Consider the following 17,022-nt stretch of genomic DNA (forward strand, 5'->3'; position numbering starts at 1 on the left):
GCTGCTTCTGTTGTATCCTGCTGCTTCTGTTGTATCCTGCTACTTCGTTCCTCTGTTGTATCCTCCTGTTTCTGTTGTATCCTACTGCTTCTGTTGTATCCTGCTGCTTTTGTATCCTGCTACTTGTTGCTTCTGTTGTATCCTCCTGTTTCTGTTGTATCCTACTGCTTCGTTGTATCCTGCTGCTTCTGTTGTATCCTGCTGCTTCTGTTGTATCCTGCTACTTCTGTTCCTTCTGTTGTATCCTCCTGCTTCTGTTGTATCCTACTGCTTCTGTTGTATCCTGCTGCTTCTGTTGTATCCTGCTACTTCTGTTGCTTCTGTTGTATCCTCCTGTTTCTGTTATCCTCCTGCTTCTGTTGTATCCTGCTTCTGTTGTATCCCTGCTTCTGTTGTATCCTGCTACTTCTGTTCCTTCTGTTGTATCCTCCTGCTTCTGTTGTATCCTACTGCTTCTGCTGTATCCTGCTGCTTCTGTTGTATCCTTAAGCTGTATCCCGCTGTATCCCGCTGTATCCCGCCGCTGTATCCCGCTGTGTTCACTATTCCAGTTCTCCGTCGCTGTGCTGAGAATGACAAACGCCTGACTGTTGTGGTAATCACCTGTTTCTCTGCTTCACTGTGTCTCTGCTTTTGATTGTACCTCCCTGTTGGGGCCGCCCTTGGCTACACCATGCTCCGGGAGGTCTTATATCATGCTCCAGGAGGTCTTATAGCATGTTCCAGGAGGCAGGATGGGGTGTATACAAGGAGGGCAAGACTGGGGTTTACAAATTGTATACATAAGAACGGGAATACTGTAAACTTTAAGAGATAGAGTGCCACACGTACACACACACACACAGATGCTATATATATGCTAACACGTACACACATACACACACAACCCCCCCCCCACACACACACACACGCCCACTATAACACACGAATAAAGGCCAAATATAACTCAATCTCTTGCTGCACCGGGCTAAAAAATATACATACATACATACATACATACATACATGCAATACATATAAAAACCACAGTCAAACCAATACAATCTTTCTGAGCTCACGTCATCTCATTGTCTTCACCAGAGAGAGAGAGAGAGAGAGAGAGAGGAAAATACTCGGTACGCTAATCCCATTCTTGTTTTCCTAGTGACGTCATTAAGCTCCACCCACCTCAGAGCTCCGAGCCTATTGCAAATCCAAGGCTTGTGCAGTATATACGTTACGTTATATATATATTTAAAACCTTGATTACAGCTTTATTTTGAATATGATATCAAAGCATAATGATTTTTTGTATTTTTTATATATAGAGGGAATAATAATACAATATAAATGGAACAGGGAGATTATTTCCAACTGTGCCGCCGCGTACAGGAGGGAAAGATAGAATTTATACATTTTAGTTAGTGACATTGTATTTCTTAAGTTGATATACGAGAATTATATAAAATCCCTATATTTTTCAGGCTATATAGAGAGATATAATCCCCTTATTATTGCCTACTATACTAAAAGAGAAACAGAGAATCGTATATTTGTTTTAGGCAGCGTGGTGTGTTAGGGGTGACGTCAGAAGCCGTCATCCTGCAGGTATCCCGGTTAAGACCCGCCACCCACTTGACCGATCACAGGGATAAATATACTCAATACACTAGTCAATATAACCCACAGCTCACGGTATACATTCTGGTGCACTACGAACCCTCTAAAATATTGTAGTCTGGTTTCCTTTATATGTGTAGCCCCTGTATATGTGTAGCCCCTGTATATGCAGAGTGTAAGGTGAGGATTTTTCATTAATTAAGGTATATCTAAATTATTATGGCTCGATGGCTACTATGGTGAATTATTATTATTATTATTATTATTATTATTATTATTATTATTATTATTATTATTATTAGGGCATATACCCTTTAAATGGCTTTCAGTCTTACCCAAGTCACCCTCCCCCCCAGAAGCAAGTCCCGGCTCTCGGTAAGTCCAACACACCTCTCCATCACTCACAGTATAAGCCCCAACACCTCACCAACCATTATCAACATACGTACATTACTGTGGACTCAATTCTGTACATAACTGTTGAAATTATACCAACATATTAAACATATTAAATACATACACTCATTTACAGACAGACAGACACACAGACAGACAGACAGACACAGACAGACAGACACAGACAGACACACAGATAGACAATACTCTTTAAACAAGATCATCCCACCAAACAAGGTCATTATTCATCCGGTGTTGTCAGGCAGCATGTACAAACGTTGAACATGTCCGGACAAGTGGTGTGTTGGGGGTGAGGGGGGGGTGAGAGGAGGGGGTGAGAGGAGGGGTGAGGGGGTGAGAGGAGGTGTGAGGGTGTTATAATGGGTAATAAGTCGTTTGAGGCGAGGCAGATCACGGGTTCGATCCCCTAAGGCGTCGAGGATCTTATCTGATAACAAATTGATTCATGTTGGTAAATTTGAGTATTTTCACTGTATTTATAATTACTAGTTTATTCCTTGAAGCTTGTAGACTAATGTGTGTAAAGTATGAACGTGTTACCTCTCCTGAACTTTGACCTTGATCGATGACCTTTATCTGAGGTCAAAGGTCATCACTGTATCGTAAGTCTAGGAAGGAAATGTGAGATGTAATATCTATTGTAAAATGAGTTCTATTTCTCATCTTGGCATCGATTCTGTCATAAGCAGGGTCACACGTGGGAGGGAGGTGACCTTTGACCTACACACACACACACACACACACACACACACACACACACACACACACACACACACACACACACAGAGGGGATTCAAATAGCAAAATAAAAAAAACATGAACAAAACACAACCTGGAAATGTACCTTATACGCGATCCAAATCCACGACACAACCTGGGTAAACTCTCAGGAGGAATTACTAAAACTCGACCCAAAACTCAACCAGAAAACACTTGAAGGAAGAGCTAATACTTGACCCAAATGCAGGCCACACCTTAAGACCACCAGGTTATATTTTCCCCTTACCTCTATCCTATCATGTTACCCGAGGCATGACGACCACACCACTCGTCCTCAGGGTGTAACAGCTCCTCCTTCAACTCTCTCAGCAAATCCTCACAAGTCACCTGCCAGCGTCGCGAGTCACGTCTTCTTCTTCTTCCTCACCTGGCAACACACTCACCACCGTCTTTCTCCTTCACCTCCCCCTACCTACTAACACGCCCCCTAACCTTCCCCACCTACCGCCGCCCCTCACCCCTCACCTCCCTCACCATCATCACCCCATCGCCCCTCACTACTCCCACTACCCCCTCACCCCCCACCACCCCCATCCACCACCTCCTCACTAAGTCATGGCAGAGTTTCCGGTGTTCGTCACTGGACACTGACAAGAACCTTTGACTATTAATATTCAGACGAGTCCCCCAGCTCTATGTCTGCCTATCCTGACTGATTGATTGACTGACTGACTGATTGATTGAGTGACTGACTGCCTGATTGATTGACTGACTGACTGATTGATTGAGTGAGTGACTGTCTGATTGGCCGATTGACTGACTGACTGATTGAGTGACTAATTGACTTACTGATTAACTGACTGACTGACTAACTGACTGACTGATTGACTAACTGACTGACTAATTGCCTGACTGACTGCCTGACTGACTGACTGACTGACCTTAACCAAGACACTCCAACTCGATCTAAGAATAACCTGTTTATATTTTTCCCAGCATGAGACACATGGATGCTTACCTCTCACTTAGTCACGCAAGGTGGGGAAAAAATGTCACACCAGCACAAAAAAAATGGAGGCAAGTAGTCGGCAGATACACAAAAGTTACTTAACCATTTGGAGGCGACACGATACGACACGACACGACACGACACGACACGACACGACACGACACGACACGACACGGTACGATACGACACGGTACAATACGACACAACACGACACAACACGGTACGGAGAGACACACGATATGGCTCCATACGACACAAGACACAAACGACTCACGACACGACACTGTACGACACAAGACATACGGCAAGACACATACATACATACGACCCTCATCACCAACACCCTCACCATCATCACCACACCCCTCACCATTATCTTCACCACCCTCACCATCACCTTCACCACAGCCTCCACCATCGACAGACACACAAGGTGATAGAAATTATTTAAGCCTGGACCATCTCTCTACTCCTTCAAGTTTTACCTTGAGGGAGAGAAACATTGAAGGTGACCCCTCACACGTCCCTCCACCTAACACCCTGCTCCTCTGACTCAACTGGCCTGTGGTGTTAGGGCACAGTAAGCCTCTATTGTGGTGTGAGGTTAGGACACAGCAAACCTCTATTGTGGTGTGAGGTTAGGACACAATAAACCTCTATTGTGGTGTGAGGTTAGGACACAGTAAACCTCTATTGTGGTGTGAGGTTAGGACACAATAAACCTCTATTGTGGTGTGAGGTTAGGACACAGTAAACCTCTATTGTGGTGTGAGGTTAGGACACAATAAACCTCTATTGTTCCGTGAAATTGGGACACTACAAACTTCTATTATAGTGTGAGCTTACAACACAGCAAATCTCTTATAGTAGGGTTACAACACACTAAACACCTGCCATTATTTGAGTTCTCGACACAGCAAACATTCACACAAATGAGATTTAAAAAAATAACAAACAGACCAAACACCCATGAAGTTGTGGAGTTAATGTCACACCTAAACTCCCCGAGTGTTCTAAACTTACTGGGCTGAGAACTTAAGGCGGAGTGAAATTGTGGTGGCGCGGGTTTACGAGGTGACACACACTTGTAATGGAGTTTTGGGATGGTTGTTTGTGGTCGTTGACAATTATTAGGGATTTATAATGGCTGTTGTGTGTTGGTAAGGGGTCATAAGTTCGTTTATGTCTGTGTAATTAGTAAACACGAGGCTAGAATGGCTATCATGGTCGTGTTGTTGTGTGTTGTCTTATGGGTTTTAACTCTTTGTATTAACTCAACCCACTTTTGATCTCTGCTTTCAGAATAGAGAAACATTTAAATCTGATCCATATGTTTATATCTAACTATATATTTCAACAAAACAATAAACCATACGTAATTACTCATAAAAACTTCCAATATTTATAACAGTCCAGCCGAATCAAGACCACAATGTCGATGCTATTAGGCGCTCTCTATCAACATTCTCAATTCTATACTTTCCATAATATATTTCATTATTTTCTATGTAAATAAGTAAATCACAGACAATAAGCATAACAATGAATATATGAGAACAAGGAGGAAATATAAACACAATAATCATATAACAATCAAAAACAAAAGTGAATCGCACAGATGTAAAATTTCACACGTATCAAGTCCCCGGGCGGTGAGTCTTTGTTTACATATCGTTCATCTGGTATTATAAACAAATCATATTTCCCTCCAGATTGCAGACAAACATTTAATTACGTAATATAATCGTCCAGCTGTGAAAAAAAAACATACATTATATATATACATAATAGTGTACGGCAGCATGAATTATTATAATATATATAGTCATTATGTATAGTAGTGGTGTAGGGAAATATTAATTGGATGGTGTGTGTGTGTGTGTGTGTGTGTGTGTGTGTGTGTGTGTGTGTGTGTGTGTGTGTGTGTGAAGAGAGGGAAAACACAAATGGGTTAAAAATGAATAATAGGAGAACAAGGAAGGGGGAAGGAAGGGAGAGGATAAAGACAGAATAAGAAAGAGAGCGAAAAAGAGGAACAACAAGGGACTTAGAAGAATACAAAGAACATAAATAAGATAAAATTAGGGAATAAAACACAAAGGTGAATGAAACAGTGAATATATAAAAGGAATAAGAGAAAAGACGTTGATGGGAGGAAGGGAGGACATAACAAACCCGGATCCGGTCCAGGAACTGAACCCGGATCCGGACATTGAAAATTTAGGTTAAATTAAGTTAGGTTAGGTTAGGTCAAGACCTCTACTCACCGTACACTGTGAGGTTGACCAGGGCGAACAAGGTCGGTGACACCTCGAAGTCGACCCGGCACCTATACCTGCCTGAGTCGTGACCTTCCAGGGGGTCAAAGGTCAGGTGGGAGCCCGTGACATCTGACCTGACCCGACCTTCCACGCCTGGGTTAACATACTCCTTCTGGTCACCGCCCTCTCGTAAGTCCAGCCTGGGGAGAGAGAGAGAGAGAGAGAAGCTTGTTAGGGTGGTTAGAGGCTATTAGACACACACACACACACACACACACACACACACACACACACACACACACACACACACACACACACACACACACACACACAAACAAAAAAAACCATACCCACATACCTCTGGCACTCCCTCACGCTCGCTGGTACCCTTCGTGACCCCTGGAAGTGACCCTCAGTGACCCCTGTAAGTGACCTTAATACCTAATCCTCTCTCTCCACCAGCCAAGTACAATTAAACTTGGCTCACGTAAGTTGGTCAGGTATTAAACACTCGTCTGAAGGCCATCGAATACGATCACTTTTCTTCTGGTGTAAAGCAAATTGAAGCTGGTGTGTGGAGGTGAAGAATGGAAAGTAAGTGATGGAAAATGAGAGTGAGTAGAAATGAAAGTGAGTGGGAGTGAAGTGAGTGGGAGTGGGGGTAAGTGAGGTGAGAATTAGAGTGGGGGAGTAAGTGGAGAGAGTGATGGGAGTGGAGGTGAGGTAAGAGTGTTGGGGTTTGTGGGTGTGGGGTGTGGGATGTGTATGAGGAGTGGTGTGGGGTGAGGTGGGGTGTGGGGTAGAGTGTGTGAGCAAGGGTTGTGTGTGTGTGTGTGGGGGGGTGTGGTGTTAGTTTCAGCTATATGTCTGCTCACCCCATGGACACACACACACACACACACACACACACACACACACACACACACACACAAAACCATTCAAACATACACACAAACAAACACACATATACATAAACTCTCTCTTTGTTTATCACTCATGAAATAAGTCCGGTATCTGTAAATAAGTCCGGTATCTTCAAGTTCAGAATCTACATAAATAAGTCCAATACCTCTAAAAAATCCGGTATCGCTGTTAATAAGTCCGGAAACTGTAAAATCTGGAATCTCGAAATAAATCCAGGACCTGTAAAATTTTAAATCTGCATAAATGACGACCCACACCTGCCCATATACAACCCACAGGTATAAAGATTGGCTGCATTTTCCTCCGTAAGTTACCCCTGAGGAATGGGTCTGGAGCGGCAGTCAAAAAGGTGAAATACTGCCAAGGTAACATATGTAGTCTTCCCTCCCTTTCCTCCTTCCCTTCCCTTCCCCTCCTCCTTCCCTTCCCTTCGCCTACCCGTCCCCTTACCACTCCTTCCCTCCCTTCCCCTAACCTCACCCACCTCCCCTACCCTCCTCTACCCCTTCCCCTCACCTCCCCTCCCCTCCCTTGTTGCCTGGTTCATGCTCTATATATCTCACTGACAGCTTAACACAGAGACGGAGGACGGTGTTACAGTGAGTTTTATACAGTTAGGAAAATACATAATTTGAGGAGCTACAGTTTCATTAAAGTTTCATAGAGTGTCAGTTGGGTGACTGGTAAACTTTGCCCTATACGGTAAAACTTTAAACTGAATTGTAATTGGTGATTGAGATTACTGGAACTACTGTAATACTTGTTAGTACTGTTATAAACGTGAGAATGTGTACCGGTGTTTGTAATGATGGTCCACATAAAACGACACTCTATAAGACTAATATACAGTAACACGAGTCAAATATACAGTAACACGCGTCAAATGTACAGTAACACGCGTCAAATGTACAGTAACACGCGTCAAATGTACAGTAACACGCGTCAAATGTACAGTAACACGCGTCAAATGTACAGTAACACGCGTCAAATATGCAGTAACACGAGTCAAATGTACAGTAACACGAGTCAAAATGTACAGTAACACGAGTCAAATGTACAGTAACACGCATCAAATGTACAGTAACACGGGTCAAATATACAGTAACACGAGTCAAATATACAGTAACACGCGTCAAATGTACAGTACACGGTCAAATTTACAGTAACACGAGTCAAATGTACAGTAACACGAGTCAAATGTACAGTAACACGAGTCAAATGTACAGTAACACGGGTCAAATATACAGTAACACGAGTCAAATATACAGTAACACACGCGTCAAATGTACAGTAACACGAGTCAAATGTACAGTAACACGCGTCAAATATACAGTAACACGAGTCAAATATACAGTAACACGCGTCAAATATACAGTAACACGCGTCAAATATACAGTAACACGCGTCAAATGTACAGTAACACGAGTCAAATATACAGTAACACGTCAAATGTACAGTAACACGAGTCAAATGTACAGTAACACGAGTCAAATATACAGTAACACGAGTCAAATATACAGTAACACGCGTCAAATGTACAGTAACACGCGTCAAATATACAGTAACACGGTCAAATGTACAGTAACACGAGTCAAATATACGTAACACGCGTCAAATGTACAGTAACACGAGTCAAATATACAGTAACACGCGTCAAATGTACAGTAACACGAGTCAAATATACAGTAACACGCGTCAAATGTACAGTAACACGTCAAATGTACAGTAACACGAGTAATGTACAGTAACACGCGTCAAATGTACAGTAACACGCGTCAAATATACAGTAACACGCGTCAAATATGCAGTAACACGGGTCAAATGTACAGTAACACGAGTCAAAATACAGTAACACGCGTCAAATGTACAGTAACACGCGTCAAATGCAGTAACACGCGTCAAATGTACAGTAACACGCGTCAAATGTACAGTAACACGCGTCAAATGTACAGTAACACGCGTCAAATATATTGAACACTGCGAGATGACGTAATTGCTCTGTGTAACGCCATTTTCCTGTAGTCTGGGCAGCAATTATGCTAAACCAGCGAAAGAAAAATGCCTATGTAAACAGAGCAATAATGTTAAGTGGTGTATATATCCTTTTGTGTTTAGATGTGCTGCTAACCGAGTAAAATGTAAACACTGTGACGACATTCTTACGTAAACAGTGTGACGTCATTGTAAACACGACCGAGCTCCAACATCTTCACCAGAAAGTAACAGTGTGTTTCAACAGGACCCTTACATACCTATCACCTAAAACACACATACCCTTCCCCCATCACCCTCCTCTACATGCTTTCCTCCCCCTCCATACACTCTTTCCCTTCATACATCCTATCACCCCCACAAACCACTCACCCCTCACCCTCTCCCCCCTCCCACCACCCCCACCCCTCCATGACCTCACAACAAGATTCGTCGTAACTACCGGGAATCATCAGTGCGGAATGATCAGGTAACTCCGCGTCAACATAAACCAGTTGAGTCAGACGCCGCAATATGAAGGAGTTTGGTTTTACATGCTACGATCCCCAACACACACACACACACACACACACACACACACACACACACACACACACACACACACACACAGACAGACAGACATATCTACATCAACACAGATATACACAAACAGAGACTCACACAAACAGACAGACACACAAACACAGACAAACAGACATCAGGCAGACACACACACACACGCCGACAGCTATATCCTCTTAACTAACTTGAACTGAGCCAAGGGAGTGGAGAGGGGGTGTAGTAGGAAGGGAAGGAGGATGAGGGAGATGATGAAAGGAAGAGAGGAGAGGCAAGCGGGAATAGCAGTAAGAAGAGGAGAGCGATAAATACGATAATAAAAAATAACCGAGATCTAAGTGTTAAAAAAATTCACTAAAAATAATCAAACGTCGTCTTGCTTAAGTAAAGATCATATGTAATATTAACTAAAAACAAAACAATATCGAATTCCCCAAACAAGTGTAATACTCCACAAATGTTCCAATAATATTTCTTTCGTTCGTTTTTGGCAAGTCACGAGTCAGTCTACGTGCTGTCCACTCGCTCCAATAATATTCCTGCCCGATTTATACATGGCCACTATTTATTCGTGATATATATGTATACTGGTAGTGAGTTATGGACGCTCCTGTTTGATTTATACATGGTCTCTAAATATTCATTGTGTATATGTATACTTGATATGTAAGATGCAGACGCAGGTATATATGCATAAATATCTCTACCTGATGTTTTAATAGAGAGAGAGAGAGATCGTTGACAATAGAACTGGCTAATGCACAGAGATTTAGAGATAGATAGAGATAAATAGATAGATAGATAGGTAGATACACTACTTCCGCCTTAGCACACGTGACCTTTGACCCGGACGAATTATTCACGGGGGTCAAGTAAGGTCATCAGGCCCGGGTAGTGTGAGGTGACAGAGACGTGTGGAAAATGTTACTCAGGTCATTAGCAAGTGGCTGCGAGACCCGGTGAAACTCAACCAATATTAATGCCGATTTAAATTGGTTATTTGTGACGCCATTGTGGCTCAAAAGAGGTCAGAGGTTATAGGTGTCATTAGTTAGTTAAGTAGTTGATATGAGTTTTTAATTTAATTTTATTATTATTATTATTATTATTATTATTGATTATTATGATTATGATTATTATTATTATTATTATTATTATTATTATTATTATTATTATTATTATTATTATTATTATATTATTTATTATTATTATTATTATTATTATTATTATTATTATTATTATTATTATTATTATTATTATTATTATTATTATTATTGCTGTTATCATCATTACTGAAACCTTAGATAGTTAAACGTGGGTTGATAATACCGTAGACTTTAACAACTACTCCGCCTTCTCCCCACGACCCAATTGAATAACCAAATATCTCAACATCGCCTCTCTTTATCAACTACTGTACTAGCTACCTAAGTCTTTCTCAACTGACTTCCTGAGAGACGCTTTTCCCCGGCGAGTGAGATTAAATTCAAGTTAATTCCCTTTTTTCTTCAATATAAAACTAAAATAAATGGAATAAATATGTAATTTTATTTCACTTTTGGTTGAATTTGAATGTGAAGAGAGAGGTATTTCTTTCATTCACTCTCCTTTATTTACTGTCCTTCATTCACTCCATCATTCACTCTCCATTCATTGTCCCTCATTCACTTTCCTCATTCACTGTCCGTCATTCAGTTCTTCATTCATTTTACTTCTGTGACTCTCCTTCTTACTATTGCGATTCATTTACTCTCCATTCATTGATATTCATCTCCTTCATTCACTCTCATTCCTCCCTTCATTCACTGTCCTCCATTCCTCCTTCATTCTGTCCTCCATTCCTCCCTTCATTCCTGTCCTCCATTCCTCCTTCATTCCTGTCCTCCACATCCCCTTCATTCACTCCCCTTCATTCACTGTCCTCCATTCCTCCCTTCATTCCACTGTCCTCCATTCCTCCCCTTCATTCACTGTCCTCCATTCCTCCCCTTCATTCACTGTCCTCCATTCCTCCCCTTCATTCACTGTCCTTCTCCTCTTCATTCACTGTCCTTCATTCCTTCACTGTCATCATTCCTCCCCTTCATTCACTGTCCTCCATTCCTCCCCTTCATTCTGTCCTCCATTCCTCCCCTTCATTCCTGTCCTCCATTCCTCCCCTTCATTCACTGTCCTCCATTCACTCCCTTCATTCACTGTCCTCCATTCACTCCCTTCATTACTGTCTCCATTCCCCCTTCATTCACGTCCTCCATTCCTCCCTCATTCACTGTCCTCCATTCCTCCTTCATTCACTGTCCCCATTCACTCCTTCATTCACTGTCCTCATTCACTCCCTTCATTCACTGTCCTCCATTCACTCCCTTCATTCACTGTCCTTCATTCCTCCCCTTCATTCACTGTCCTTCATTCCTCCCCTTCATTCACTGTCCTTCATTCCTCCCCTTCATTCCTGTCCTTCATTCCTCCCTTCATTCACTGTCCTCCATTCCTCCCTTCATTCACTGTCCTCCATTCCTCCCCTTCATTCCTGTCCTCCATTCACTCCCCTTCATTCACTGTCCTCCATTCACTCCCCTTCATTCACTGTCTCCATTCCTCCTTCATTCACTGTCCTCCATTCCTCCCCTTCATTCACTGTCCTCCATTCACTCCCTTCATTCACTGTCCTCCATTCCTCCCCTTCATTCACTGTCCTCCATTCCTCCCCTTCATTCACTGTCCTTCATTCACTCCCCTTCATTCACTGTCCTCCATCTCCTTCATTCACTGTCCTTCATTCCTCCCCTTCATTCACTGTCCTTCATTCACTCCCTTCATTCACTGTCCTTCATTCCTCCTTCATTCACTGTCCTTCATTCCTCCTTCATTCACTGTCCTCCATTCCTCCTTCATTCACTGTCCTCCATTCCTCCCCTTCATTCACTGTCCTCATTCCTCCTTCATTCCTCCCCTTCATTCCTCCCCTTCATTCTGTCCTTCATTCACTCCCTTCATTCACTGTCCTCCATTCACTCCTTCACTGTCCTTCATTCCTCCCCCTTCATTCCACTGTCCTTCATTCCTCCCCTTCATTCACTGTCCTCCATTCCTCCCTTCATTCACTGTCCTCCATTCCTCCCCTTCATTCACTGTCCTTCATTCCTCCCCTTCATTCACTGTCCTTCATTCCTCCCTTCATTCACTGTCCTTCATTCACTCCCTTCATTCACTGTCCTTCATTCCTCCCTTCATTCACTGTCCTTCATTCACTCCCCTTCATTCACTGTCCTCCATTCACTCCTTCATTCACTGTCCTCCATTCCTCCCCTTCATTCCTGTCCTCCATTCCTCCCCTTCATTCACTGTCTTCATTCCTCCCCTTCATTTCACTTGTCCTTATTCACTCCTTCATTCACTGTCCTTCATTCCTCCCCTTCATTCACTGTCCTTCATTCCTCCCCTTCATTCTGTCCTTCATTCCTCCTTCATTCACTGTCCTCCATTCACTCCCCCTTCATTCACTGTCCTCCATTCCTCCCCTTCATTCACTGTCTTCATTCACTCCTTCATTCCTCCCTTCATTCCTCCCCTTCATTCACTGTCTCCATTCCTCCCCTTCATTCACTGTCCTCCATTCACTCCCCTTCATTCCACTGTCCTTCATTCACTCCCTTCATTCACGTCCTTCATTCACTCCCCTTCATTCACTGTCCTTCATTCCTCCCCTTCATTCACTGTCCTTCATTCACTCCCCTTCATTCACTGTCCTTCATTCCTCCCCTTCATTCACTGTCCTCCATTCCTCCCTTCATTCCACTGTCCTCCATTCCCTCCTTCATTCACTGTCCTCCATTCCTCCTTCATTCTGTCCCTCATTCACTCCCTTCATTCACTGTCCTCCATTCCTCCCCTTCATTTCTGTCCTCCATTCCTCCCCTTCATTCACTGTCCTCCATTCCTCCTTCATTCTGTCCTCCATTCCTCCCTTCATTCACTGTCCTCATTCCTCCCCTTCATTCCACTGTCACTCTCCATTCCTCCACTTCATTCACTGTCCTCCATTCCTCCCTTCATTCACTGTCCTCCATTCCTCCCCTTCATTCCTGTCTCCATTCACTCCCCTTCATTCACTGTCCTTATTCCTCCCCTTCATTCCTCCCCTTCATTCACTGTCCTTCATTCACTGTCCTTCATTCACTGTCCTTCATTCACTGTCCTTCATTCACTGTCCTTTATTCTCTGTCCTTCATTCACTGTCTCCATTCCTCCTTCATTCCCTTAATTTCCTCCCCTTCATTACTCCCCTTCATTCACTGTCCTCCATTCCTCCCCCTTCATTCACTGTCCTTCATTCACTCCCTTCATTCCTCCCTTCCATTCTTACTGTTCCATCCTTCATTCACTTCATTCACTGTCCTTCATTCACTGTCCTTCATTCACTGTCCTTCATTCCTCCTTCATTCCTCCCTTCATTCCTCCACTTCATTCCTCCTTCATTCCTCCCTTCATTCCTCCCCTTCATTCACTGTCCTCCATTCCTCCCCTTCATTCCACTCCCTTCATTCCTCCACTTCATTCCTCCTTCATTCCTCCCTTCATTCACTGTCCTCCATTCCTCCTTCATTCACTCCTTCATTCCTCCCTTCCATTCCTCCCCTTCATTCACTGTCCTCCATTCCTCCCCATTCATTCCTCCCCTTCATTCCTCCCTTCATTCACTCCCCTTCATTCACCTTCCTTCATTCCTCCATTCCTCCCCTTCATTCACTCCCCTTCATTCACTGTCCTCCATTCCTCCCCTTCATTCACCCTTCATTCACTCCTTCATTCCTCCTTCATTCCACTCCTTCATTCACTCCCCTTCATTCCTCCCTTCATTCACTACCTTCATTCACTCCTTCATTCCTCCTTCATTCACTCCTTCATTCACTCCTTCATTCACTCCCTTCATTCCTCCTTCATTCCTCCACTTATTCCTCCCCTCGTTCTCCACTTCATTCCTCCCTTCATTCCATCCCCTTCATTCACTGTCCTTCATTCCACTCCTTCATTTCACTCCTTCATTCCTCCTTCATTCCTCCTTCATTCCTCCTTCATTCCTCCCCTTCATTCACTGTCCTTCATTCCTCCCTTCATTCCTGTCCTCCATTCCTCCCTCTTCACCACTGTCCTCCATTCCTCCCCTTCATTCACTCCCTTCATTCTGTCCTCCATTCCTCCCTTCATTCCTCCCCTTCATTCACTGTCCTCCATTCCTCCCCTTCATTCACTGTCCTCCATTCCTCCCCTTCATTCCTGTCCTCCATTCCCTCCCCTTCATTCACTGTCCTCCATTCCTCCCCTTCATTCCTCCCCTTCATTCACTGCTCCTCCATTCCCTCCCCTTCATTCACTCCCCTTCATTCACTGTCCCTCCATTCCTCCTTCATTCCCTGTCCTCCATTCCTCCCCTTCATTCACTGTCCTCCATTCCTCCCCTTCATTCACTGTCCTCCATTCCTCCCCTTCATTCACTGTCCTCCATTCCTCCCTTCATTCACTGTCCTTCATTCACTCCCCTTCATTCACTCATCATTCCTCCCTTCATTCCTCCCTTCATTCCTCCCTTCATTCACTCCCCTTCATTCCTCCCCTTCATTCACTGTCCTTCATTCCTCCCCTTCATTCTGTCCTCCATTCCTCCCCTTCATTCACTGTCCTCCATTCACTCCTTCATTCACTCCCCTTCATTCTCCTTCATTCCTCCCCTCATTCACTCCCTTCATTCATCCCCTTCATTCCTCCCCTTCATTCACTCTCCTTCATTCCTCCCCTTCATTCCTCCTTCATTCCTCCCCTTCATTCTCCCCTTCATTCTCCCTTCATTCCTCCCCTTCATTCACTCCTTCATTTCCTCCCTTCATTCCTCCCCTTCATTCACTGTCCTTCATTCACTCCCCTTCATTCACTGTCCTCCATTCCTCCCCTTCATTCACTGTCCTCCATTCCTCCTTCATTCCTCCTTATTCCTCCTTCATTCACTCCTCCTTCATTCACTGTCCTTCATTCCTCCTTCTTCCTCCCCTTCATTCCTCCCTTCATTCACTCCTTCATTCCTCCTTCATTCCTCCCTTCATTCACTCCCCTTCATTCCACTCCTTCATTCACTCCCTTCATTCACTCCCCTTCATTCACTCCCCTTCATTCCTCCTTCATTCCTCCTTCATTCACTGTCCTCCATTCACTCCTTCATTCACTCCCCTTCATTCACTGTCCTTCATTCCTCCCCTTCATTCACTGTCTTCATTCCTCCCTTCATTCTGTCCTTCATTCCTCCCCTTCATTCACTGTCCTTCATTCACTCCCCTTCATTCACTGTCCTTCATTCACTTTCCTTCATTCACTGTCCTTCATTCACTCCCCTTCATTCACTGTCCTTCATTCCTCCCCCTTCATTCACTGTCCTTCATTCCTCCCCTTCATTCTGTCCTTCATTCCTCCACTTCATTCACTGTCCTTCATTCACTCTCCTTCATTCACTGTCCTTCATTCACTCCCCTTCATTCACTGTCCTTCATTCCTCCTTCATTCACTGTCCTTCATTCACTCCCCTCATTCATCATCCATTCACTCCCCTTCATTCACTGTCCTCCATTCACCCCCTCATTCACCCCCTTCATTCACCCTCCTTCATTCACCCCCTTCATTCACTCCTCCCATCCACTCCCCCTCCATCCACCCCCTTCATCCACCCCTTCATTCACCCTTCCATCCACTCCTCCATTCACTTCCTTCATTCACTCTTCCATTCAATCTCATCCCCTTCATTCACCCCCTCCATTCACCTCCATCTCACTCCCTTCATCTACCTCCATCTTCACTCCTCCATCTACTCCCCTTCATTCACTCCTTCATTCACTCCCCTTCATCTAATTCTCTCATCCACTCCCCTTCATCCACCCCTTCATTCACCCCCTCATTCACTCCTTCATTCACTCCTTCATTCACCCCCTTCATTCACCCCTTCATTCACCCTTCATCCACCCCTTCATTCACTCCCCTTCATTCACCCCCTTCATCCACCTCCATTCACCCTTCCATCTCACCCTTCATTCACCCTCATCCACCCTTCATCCACCTCATCCACTCTTCCATTCATCCCCTCCATACTCCCCTTCATTCACTCCCCTTCATTCACTCCCCTTCATTCACTCCCACTGTCGTGTTGTGTCGTGTTGTCTCCCTTGTATAATATAAACCAAACATTATCTCTCTGGTTTATTTATGTCTCTTAATTAAACCCACGTGACATCCACCTATTAGTAAACCACCACACCACACCACACCGCACACCACCACACTCACACCACCACACACCACACCACACCACACCACACCACACCACACCACACCACACCTGTCTTCACTGTGGCTCACGATTTGGTGATGATAAAGATGGTGATGATAAAGATGGTGATGATAAAGATGGTGATGATACATGTGATGATAAAGATGGTGATAACGATAATAAAATAATAAAAACCCACAACAACTACAAAAACAATAATAATAACAACAACAA

The 17,022-nt window shown here is 43.8% G+C and overlaps 1 protein-coding gene across 2 annotated transcripts in view; it reads right to left on the minus strand.

Annotated features, from left to right (window-relative positions):
- The window catches only part of LOC121873886 (hemicentin-2-like), a 93,127-nt gene that overhangs the window by 39,254 nt on the left and 36,851 nt on the right, over positions 1-17,022 (minus strand). For both annotated transcript variants that reach the window (XM_042377760.1, XM_042377759.1), the window contains exon 2: positions 6,012-6,205. The gene's annotated coding sequence lies outside the window, so the exon portion shown is untranslated. The remainder of the gene's footprint in view (positions 1-6,011; positions 6,206-17,022) is intronic.

This window comes from Homarus americanus, unplaced genomic scaffold (assembly GCF_018991925.1).
Source record: "Homarus americanus isolate GMGI-L3 unplaced genomic scaffold, GMGI_Hamer_2.0 scaffold25827, whole genome shotgun sequence".
Taxonomy (NCBI): domain Eukaryota; kingdom Metazoa; phylum Arthropoda; class Malacostraca; order Decapoda; family Nephropidae; genus Homarus; species Homarus americanus.